The sequence below is a fragment of the Mercenaria mercenaria genome, chromosome 19 (genome assembly GCF_021730395.1).
Source record: "Mercenaria mercenaria strain notata chromosome 19, MADL_Memer_1, whole genome shotgun sequence".
Taxonomy (NCBI): Eukaryota; Metazoa; Mollusca; class Bivalvia; order Venerida; family Veneridae; genus Mercenaria; species Mercenaria mercenaria.
The window spans coordinates 20,047,005-20,057,838 of NC_069379.1; the positions used below are offsets into that span (position 1 = coordinate 20,047,005).

Here is a 10,834-nt window from a genome sequence, read left to right on the forward strand (position 1 = left end):
AATTGTTACATGTAATTGTAATTTCATTAATAACAGAACAGTTTGATGGTGTTATTGACAAATACATTTCAATTACTTTCCAATTACATGACACATGCTAATCCAGTTTGTTGAACAAATAGTATATATATATGTTTATTACAAGTGACACTTCACTTTAACATGCGAATTTGTATTTCATAGCTGTAAAAATATATCAACAGAATATTATGGTATGTGTTAATCCCTTGGACAGAGCTCCTTTGTTCTGATATAATTGTTTTATTAGAACCAACTGGTAATATTTGATGATGTTTGTCACTATGTTTTAGGCGAAACTGATCAAATTATGATTTGTTATTTGCATCATTACTTTTTAGATTCTTTTCCGAGTAAAAATTGAAATGCTTAGCATTTAGTTTAATCTTTATTATCTGTGATAAAACTTGTTGTATAAAATGATACAAACAACATAGCATTTGACACCACAGCTCTAACAAGATAAAAAAATATGGTTATCATTGTAGACATTATGATATTCTACAGTTTTAGAGACACAGTTATTCTAGGATGGCTCATGAATGTTTTACAACTTATTTTCAATGTGGTCCTTTGGATAATAGGTAGTGTCAAGGATAAATACTTTAAATGTATGTTTAAAATGTAAATGATTAAATACTGAACTATACTAGTTGAATCTGAATCATATTGCGGAACCATGATCCTGTACACTTCAGAGAAATTCAGACCTCAGAGAAATACCCGACTTTACATGCATCTTCTGTAACTGAATTCCGCTTGACAATAGAGTTACTATTAATTAGGGCTGATTTTCAGCTCCTTTTGTAATAATATTAAAGACTGAGTGATGTTCTCCCGCAAAGACAGATTTTAAATTACTTTAAATAATTGAAATCAGTTTACAGGTGAATTATCATGTATATGTAGTACAAAGTAAAGAACTTTGCTACAGTGTTCATGTAAGAAGCACCACATTTGGTATTGTAATTGAATGTAATTAATTACAAGTTGTAATGTAATTATAATGTAATTAATGACTTTGTTAAATTCTATGTAATGTTAATTGTAATTTAATTGGACATTTCTCAATGTAATTGTAATTTAATTAATTACATTATAAAGTAATTGACCCCAGGTTTGATTTATATAGAAGGCCATATTGGAAATAAGTTGTATGTATACCGTATACTCTTATGGAAGGTGATATTCGCCATTTCATATATTTTGTTAGTTGATATTTCATTATGCCAATTTATTTCCCATGTTGGTGTTTATAAGTGCATTATCCCTATTTATATTTAAAGTAACATTATATCATTTTCATAATGACACTAGTTAGTCAGTTTTTTTAATGAAATTTAAATGTTTCAGTTATAGATTTGTGTCGCGCCATGAGATTTTTGGCCCAAATTCGGCGTTACGTCATTCGAGAAAAACCCGATTAAAGTTACGTCACAAAAATGTGTGGAGTTCAACACGTTTTCGCGTCAATTAATGCATTTTATCAATTAACACTATATTATCGGGACAATAAACGAACGAAGAGACAAACGTCATTTATCAAGCATGTTTTGTAACATTTCCGTGTTTTGCCATTTTGTTTCATTATCAAATAACTGACAATTTATCGCCCTTTGTATCAACACGCCATTTGTAAACATGAAAAGTCGTGAGAAAGGAAACTTTTAAATCGTAATTTGACGATTAATTTAAAAGGGATAATGAATGGTATTGCGCGATTTACAGGTAAGTAGTAATATTTACACAATATGTAGAGTTTAAAATATTAATTAAATCCATATCGACCGTTTTGTCAGTGTTTTTTTTTTCTTCAGAAATATCCCAGAATTGTCAATTGGGCTTTAATTTTACTTTTAGCTAAAATATTCGGCTCTGAGATTTTATATGCTGTTACGGACCTCTGATGGTAATGGGCAATATTCAGAAAATAAAAACAGCGTCAGCCAGAACACCCACAGTTTTTCAAAAAAGAAAATTACCCGCCCCCCACCCCCCGGAAACATTTTACCCCCCTTCTCCAACTTCCACCAAATACTTTTCGTCTCTTTCCCTCTCATTGTCACATGAAATACACCCGTCCCCAGCTTGGGAACTGCCTCCACACTACATAAACTAAATAACCCCCTCTTTCTTCCTCCCTCGTTTTTTTTAATCTGTAAATTACCCCCCTCTGATATTCTCCAAATAAGTGGGGCGGTGTGGGGGTGGGGGTGGATGTCAGGAAGCTAACTTTTTTCCACAACTGTTTTCACTCTTATTTCTGATCAGTGTATCAGTATGAAATACCAGTATGCAATTGCTCAATAGCTTTTCATGTAAACTTGAATTCAGTTCACTTGACCATGATTGTTGGATCCCTCACCAGCTACATAATGTTCTTGACAAGTTACAAACAACTTGTACAAATTAAATGAATATATTTTAAACTTTAAAGACATTTCGTTAAGAAAGTCATGCTTCTGGTTGAAACATATACACTCTTAATATAAATTTTTGTGTTCTGTTTACTGATGTAACTAGCTAGGCCATCTTTATCTCACATTTCAGCTTTTTTTAAAAGTATTTTTAATTTTGCAGATCAACTATTGATCAACTACTGAGGAACATCTGGCATATTGGCATGATGTTGCTATGACCTTAAACAAAAAAAAAGGAATTCTCAAGGCATGTCTACGTACCACATGTTGGAAGAGTTTGTAGGTTTGTAATTTTCTTCATTTTTGCAGTTTTTTTATTTAAAAAAAAGATAAATACATCTTAAAAATATATACAAAAAATAAATTCCTCTTAAAATAAGTACAAGTAAGTTAAATACATTTACAAATATCATACACATAAATGACCTGATTGTATTAATAACATTTTGAAAGAAATCATTACTAATAGATTCATTCAACAAACATATCTAGCATATTAAGAGAGTGGAGAACTATGCATAATGATTGAATATTATCATACATGTATTTTCCCAAGAAACTGTTGTAGTATTTGAGTATTCATTTAGTTATACTGAATGAATTGATTCTTTTAAGTGTATGTCTAGTATGTCAGAAGCTTAAGCTAGCTTTTGTATTCTTGAAAATTATAAGACTGATTGGTGGATGGATACTTATTAATGCTTTTATGTAGATTACACAAAAAGACACTTTTGTTTTTAAAAAAATGCTTCACAGTATTCTATTCTGTAACTTGCTTCTTAAAGTTACTAATACTAATGTATTTTTTTTTTTTTTGCAGAATGGCTGAAGGATGAAAGAATTTCCAGAAAAATAAAATTCTTTATGAATTTGTGAATGACAATAAAACCCAAGGACCTAACATATTTGCTGAGCATCCAGTTGAAAGTATGTCAATGGAATAAAGTGCAACTGTCACAGAAGTGCACAAAATAAGGCCATGTTTTCTGCAAAAGTTCATCAAGCTGATTCAAACTACAAATGGAAGTCAAGAAAAAAGTAGAACTAACTGAATTGTCACAGTTCAACTGTGAGAAATATTTGGTAAAAGTATGGTGTGTTGCCAGAACAGCAGTGAAGTGGTTAGAGTAAAACTGTCTTGTTTAAGCAATACAGAATATTTTTTAAAAACTTCTCAATGCATAAAATATCTTGAGTGCTCTTTTTTATTTAAATAATCATACAGTTTCAAGAAATTTGACAATAAATGCTATTTTTTTAAGAAAATAGTGCATTGTTGCCATGGTATTAAACATTAATCTGACTATAGATTATTGTAAAACATCTTTCATGTTTATATGTTCTATTTGTCAAAAAATTAATGTAAGGTCATATTCTTTTCTAAGTAATAACTGCATCAACAAAACATTATGTTATCATATGAATCTGCCCTGAACTAGCAAGAGTTGTAACTGTGTTGTGTGTATCAGAAAATTATGTATATCCCAAACAGTGTCACATCAGTTTACATGAAATGAGGTTTTCTTACTTTTGAATATGAAGTAGACAGCTTTCGATGTACATAGTATTTTGAAAAACACTTTAACATATTCAGTTATTTCAAGAACTTGATAGAAATGGTACTTTTGGTAAGAAAATACATCATTGTTGCCATGGTAACGAGTCACTGATCAGTATGACATCTGTACTACTACCTTGAGCAAAATCAGTTTATAATATTTCTAATAATTATATCTTTTTGCATAATTTTCTGTCTAACAGTAACAAAGAAATATGCCAATGAGTTAAGTGTTCTTACAACAAAATGTCCTAGTTTTGTCATGCTATCTAACTCGATTTCTAGTAAATCTATTTTTCTACAAAAGAAAGCCATAAGATTTTTGCAAAAAAAACTGTTATCTTTAAACACTGTACACTAGAAAATGTTGACGGTATATTAACTACACTTTCTAGATGTTAATTTTGGCTGGATTTCTCAAGGAACTATTAAAATTGGATTTAACAACTGTGTTGCCATGGAAACGATTTTTAGGGGAAAATAATTTGTGCTAATATGAAAGAAAGAAACAGAAAAAAATAAATTTAATAAACTGCATGTTGTGTTTGATATTTTGTTATGTATTTTCTTTTCATATTATTTTAAGAAGGAGTTTGCATTAAGATATTCTGCCTCTATTTTGATTCAGTTAGACGAAAATATGGTGTCCGAAAAGCGGTAATTTCTCCATACCAATGGCTGATTTCTATTGTCAAATTGCAAATTTTTACTTTGAACATGACAATCTGTCAGATTAGCTGAAAACCCCAATTTAGACCAAAATCGCATTTGGGCCAAAAATCTCATGTCCTGACACATTTATTTAATTTAATCAAAAAATTTCAAATGCTAATATTCAAATTTAAATTGATTTGATTGTTTTACAGTTGCAAAACTCAATTTCTTGTTACATTTTTCTAGTTTTCAAAACATTATTTATACTTAGATACATCAACAGTACTTTAAAACAAAGCAGAGGCATAAATAAGATCTTATCTATGTGTCTGATAAAAACGAACATCGTTCGCACAATGAATTGTTGATTATCAAACATATAATCGTCCTAATAACAATGACTGCAAAAATACAATTGTTCTCATAATAATTTTGACGTTTTAAAACGAAGCCGAGAACCAGTCCTCATTATTACGACAGAGTTCGCCGTAAAGTAATAACTGCTCCCTCTCCGACGCAACGTTTATTTTCACCTCCTGAAAAACAGCGTCGAAGTGTTCACACTTGCGAAATATGACAATTTTGACCTTGTCTGAAAGGGTTTAGACCCGGATCGAACCCCAATGACCGTGATATATACAGGTATCATACATGCTCGTGTAGGCACAGGTCCAAGCTAAGGACTAAGACCCTTTGCGTATACCTAGTGTAGCCCTAGGGGTCATGGCAAGTCGTACAAGGTCACAAGATAGTGTTCGAACTTAGAAAATCTGCCTACTTTGACCACGTCAGAAAGAATTTCAATAAATTTCGACCCTGAATCACCAACACATATACCTGTACCATATATTGATGTGTACTTATGGATCCTGGCTAAGGACTGACATCATGTTCGAGTACATTGGATAGCCCAAGGGGTCGGGTCGGATCGTATAAGAACACTATTTTGTCTTCTAACTTCGTATTTGACCATGTTTAAAAGGTTATCGACCGGGTTCAAATATGCATATACTATACATGGTCATATCGATATGAGACCTGACTATTAAATGAGACCAAGTTTGAGTATATGTCGTACCCATAGGGGTCAAGGCAAGCCATTTAAGGTTACGCAAGAAAATGTGACTTTTGGTCAGTTCAAACACTATTGGTCTCCTGTGTCTTCGATACCGTGAAACAAAAGGATAATTTCTTATTAAACTTAGCCGAGATATTATGCCCATTCCATTCTGACCATGGGTGGTAAACATTGGATAAGAACTGCTTGACTTAGAGAGCACATAGTTTAGACCAAATATTTAGGTATATGAAGACTGAGAAATAAATCCTAGACAAATAATATTGAACACTTCCTTAATTGATTGTAAATGTATTATCAATCGTCTCACATGAGAGCATTTCTCACAAAAGGTTTCGTATAAAATGTAATACAAGGGTCGATGAATATAAAGCTATAACATTACATGGTGTAGATTTAAAAGCGTGTTAACGTTCTTCATATTTTAATTTTGTATTGTATATTATAGAAAAGATGATTTTTGTCCGAGTTGTATTGTTAAAGAGTAAGTATACATAATTATAAAAACTGATAGAAATAGTGTTAAGTATTGATTGGAGGGTATTATATTTTAGATATGCATTAGAAAATGTGTGATACGAGGATTGTTCAAATATGAATGCATCTAAGCATATAAAAATGGTCCCCTCGAAGTATTCACCTCCAACAGATAGGAAAAGTTTCAGTCTTCTAATCCAATCCTTGAAGGCATTTTTATAGTCTTTTCTAGGTATACTATGAAGACATTGGAATATTGCAGAACCGAGGTGTTTGCGCTGCACAAACAGGCATTTCATTATGCCCATAAACAGAACATATTTCATCAAAAATGTCTTTACACCTAATGCCAAGAATACAACGATTGTTAGTATAGGACCGTATTTCAACAGCGTACGCTGACCTTCTTCCAACCATTTTTGTATTAGTATATGTTTAGCGAGCGATAGACACAGCTAAAGTGAACGGATTTTAATGGGTGTGGTATCAATGCAAACACGTTTATCTACCCAATAATATTAATTTCCTCGTGATTTTCGCATTATTGAGTGAGATAACGTTCTAAATGTATTCATATTTGAACGATCCTCGTAATATTTGGAAAAAAAGTATACCACCATCAAAATTTAAATAGAAAACACAAGTAACTTGTCTATATCGTTACAAGATGAAGCTAAATAGTGACAGACATATATGCTTAATAAATAAATCAGGGTTCCAGAAGACAAGATATAAAGAAATTCATTATGTTCAGTTTGCACACACATTGTAGGGACAGAATTAGGTTTTAATTTGTTACACGTGTTAAAAGTCAAATAATACATAACAAATTGTAAATAGTGTTACATATGAACATTTTATTTTATCTAAACTGCTGGAAACGGAAATACGTTTTTATATCTACCTAAATAGTATTCACATACAGGCGGATCTTTTTTTCTAATTTCCATAATACCGCCATAGAATTATGGATAAAGAATTATAACTACCGTATCAAATCTGCTGAAATTGTATAAACAAATGAATTTGTATTTCGTGCAGTACAGTAATTATCCCGTTTTCACTATACCTGGCTTTTTATATGCTGATGCTGCTGCTGCTGATGATGATTATAGTTCAAATTATAACAATAAGAATAATGATAATAATGATAACAATCTTTTATAACAGATATTTCACTGTCACAGTCGGTGGTTTAGACATTGCATTGAAAGTACAAAACAAATGACTGAAATGGTTTAAGGGAAAAGTACTTTTTATTAAGGGTAACATGTTTGATAACTTTGAGGTTTCAATTTTATAGAACTTTTGTTAGGGTACTTTTTCGGTAGAGTTGTCTCTTAAGTTTGAGAATACTATTCCAATGCCGTCTTGTGATATTTTGATGTTAACAATTTCTATCAATATTTAATACAGGGCGGGTGTTCACGTGACATTTGTTTATGATCACATTGTGTCCATCTTAACGTCTGTCCCCATGTACTAGAAGGTTTTGTTTTGTATTTTATGCAGAATTTCATCATATTTGAATATATGTTACCGACCATGTCCCAGCCAACAACTTTTCGGTTCCAACGATTCGTTATTTTGCTTGTAAGACAAAAAAAAAACACATTTCTTTTTCTGTAAGCTAGTTCCTGTTTTTCCTGTTTTACATCATTGTGGACCTATGCTTAACATTTTGTAGCATTTTCAGGGAGGCTTTTTGCATTTTTAGACATGCAAATTGATTCCACATAAGACTGTAAAAAAATTTATGTGTTGCTGAACAATTTTGACTAAACTTATACATTGTAACTTGTACATTGTATTACGAATTTTTTGGTATTATTTTTAAATTATCTTAATGAATGACTTACCAAAATTAATAATAAAGCATCCATTACAGTACATAATTATTGATCTGATAAGCATAATCGGCTGAAAATAGTAATATCAATGTGCCATGAATAGTAAAGTTCAACAGTTAATTATGATTTTTCAGTCACTGCAATTATACTGGATTGTGATATTTTCAACTAACTTTACTTTTAAAGACTTGAACGGTGGCTAAAATACACCGCATTCATTGGTAAACAATGTTTAATTGTCCTTGCATTCAAATATGTATTGTCAACAAAGCATTAATCAGATACGTTACCTTCATTTGTTAAATTACTAGGAAGTGAAACCAATGAAAAAATATTATCTTTAAAAGAAATTTGAAAGATATAAATCTATTGAAGTTAAAAAATGGGTTACAATTGCCCATAACATACAACATTTATGATACGATTTTAAATTTTGATAAACAGCATGTTACGAGAACAAAATCCACATACATTACTGAATGATTACGTACGAACAACCTAGGCTGTTTTAGAAATTGTTTGGATAGATCAGTCTTAGCAACGGTATTTGTTTTTGAAAATATCGTACTGCCGTTAAAATATAAATAAAAGCCAGTTGATAACGTTAATAGATTCAAGACAAAGATATTCAAAACTTTATATTTGAAAAAAAAAAAAACCTACAAAAAAGTCGTCGAAAAGATCAGCGAAGCTAGTTGGCAATTCGAAAGACTAACCAACTGCATACCAGTAATAAGTAGTTACTCAACATTTAAGTGCAATATACTATTGAGTTACAGTAAACTGAACCATACACTAAATAATATTAAGCCATGTTAAGTGTTGCTGATTAAGTCTTTGTTCAATCATTGCTTTTATAGAAATCATATGACATTCGCTTGCAGTCGGTTATTGAAATTTTGAAATGAGTATACCGCCGTCAGAATGATAACATGCATCTTCCAGTAAGTAGATGGTTATTCATGCCTATTGGTCGATTTCGGTCATTTAATTCCCCTGATTAAACAGGTGCGCGTATAGGTGGCGCGACATGCGAATAGGCCCTAGAAAAGTGTGTTTACATTATTTACATAATTCAGGGTTTACTTCGTGGTAAATCAGAGTTTGCTTTATAGTCAATACGATTCAGTAGTACAACTGTTTTGTCACGGGTAATGGTTTCACTACCCGATTACCCTTTTCTCAATAGTAACATTTAGCATGTTATTGTTACAAATACCGTGCGAAAGTAGTATTAGTAGATTTGGAAAGTATCCGACAATGTCATTAAAATTCAGCTGTTTATCACTTGAGCAATTAAGGAAAGAGCTTTATTTATATTTATTGATATTCTTTGCTTTGAAAATATAGACTAGCTGTAAGGACTGTTTTAAAGTGCATTTTCTGTGTGTCTGTATATCTATAGACTGTATGATTGTCATATTTGTTAACTGTCACAATAAATGCTTTTATTTAGCTTTTAAGTATTTTTTTTTTTCAATATTAAAATGCACTTCTTGGAAAACCCTTTAATCATTGTGCAAGTATTCTGACTATATTCTTTAAATAAGGATCAGTATAGACAGTATATATTCCTAAAGTTATTTACAAGTTGACATACCTCGTATTAATTTTAATTTTATGGTACTGCCTCTTTAATTTTCAGTCAATTCAAATTCACAGCAATTACTTGCCCAAATAAAGTGAAATACAAACTTCCGATAAAATAGTCATGATTTAATATCTTAATTGTTCACTGTGGGTTTGACACTGTACTTTATGGGGAGGTTGTCATTCGCATATTTATCGGGCCTAATGCATCTCTTCTTGAGATAACACCCCAACAATAAGTTAAATATATTGAAAATTAACAAAAACACTGACAATGTGTTCACGTTTATTTCTTAACTATAGAAAACAAACTAATAAATAACAAGAATGTAAAAATATAAAACTTTACATTTAATAAAATAAACAGACCACAAATTTGTAGAGCTTTGAAATTAAAAATTAAATGTGAGACCTATTAGACATTATCTCAAATTGTTAAAAGTATTAAGAAAACTTATAGTCGCATTACATTAACATCAGGCTGTCCAATATTTAACACCCAAGTGAGAGCAGGAAGTGTTAAGTCTGCTTTAAGGACATATTCTTGAATCCCCTAGAGTTAACAGGAAACATGGCATGCACATTTTTATGATAACAATCAGTATGCAGCCAGTGGATAGGAAATTTTGTGCAAACTTAATATATCCAGAGTAATCATTGTCTATTTGAAACAAAGCATCCATAAAGGGGTAAAATTCAGCAATATTTTCAACTAGCTAATTTTAAATTAGCTAGCACCACTTTGCTCGTAAATTAAATGGAAATGTGACTCGTTTAAAATAAATGCTACAATATTTCCGTTAACTATTACTTGCCAGCATTTTGAAGTGATGACAATTCTACAAGGCTTTAAATTTTATGTTAAAAACAAAGAAACAGTTATCCAAATAGATGATATTGATAAATTACATGATTATATCTTTTTAAATAATTTAATCACTTTTTAATTCAGCTGTCAAACGCATAAAAGGTTAACAAAAGAGTTTTAACAATACGATAAAAGCCGAGAGTACACCGCATTATAGGACTTATTCGCCCGTAGCGACACCTGTTTAATTATTTGGGAAGATAACTCACCTGATTACAAAAACAAGAGGGCCAAGATGGCTCTAGGTCGCTCACCTGAGAAACACACCATAACACACAATAACAGTGTAAACATGTTTGACCTAGTCATTTCATGGAAAAA

The 10,834-nt window shown here is 31.2% G+C and overlaps 1 long non-coding RNA gene across 1 annotated transcript; it reads left to right on the plus strand.

The window, feature by feature from the left end:
- The first annotated feature begins 1,646 nt into the window (after positions 1-1,646).
- On the plus strand, positions 1,647-4,531 carry LOC128551166 (uncharacterized). The gene is made up of 3 exons (XR_008368664.1): positions 1,647-1,746; positions 2,599-2,721; positions 3,259-4,531. It is a non-coding gene; the product is annotated as an uncharacterized LOC128551166 (long non-coding RNA).
- The last annotated feature ends 6,303 nt before the right edge of the window (positions 4,532-10,834 follow it).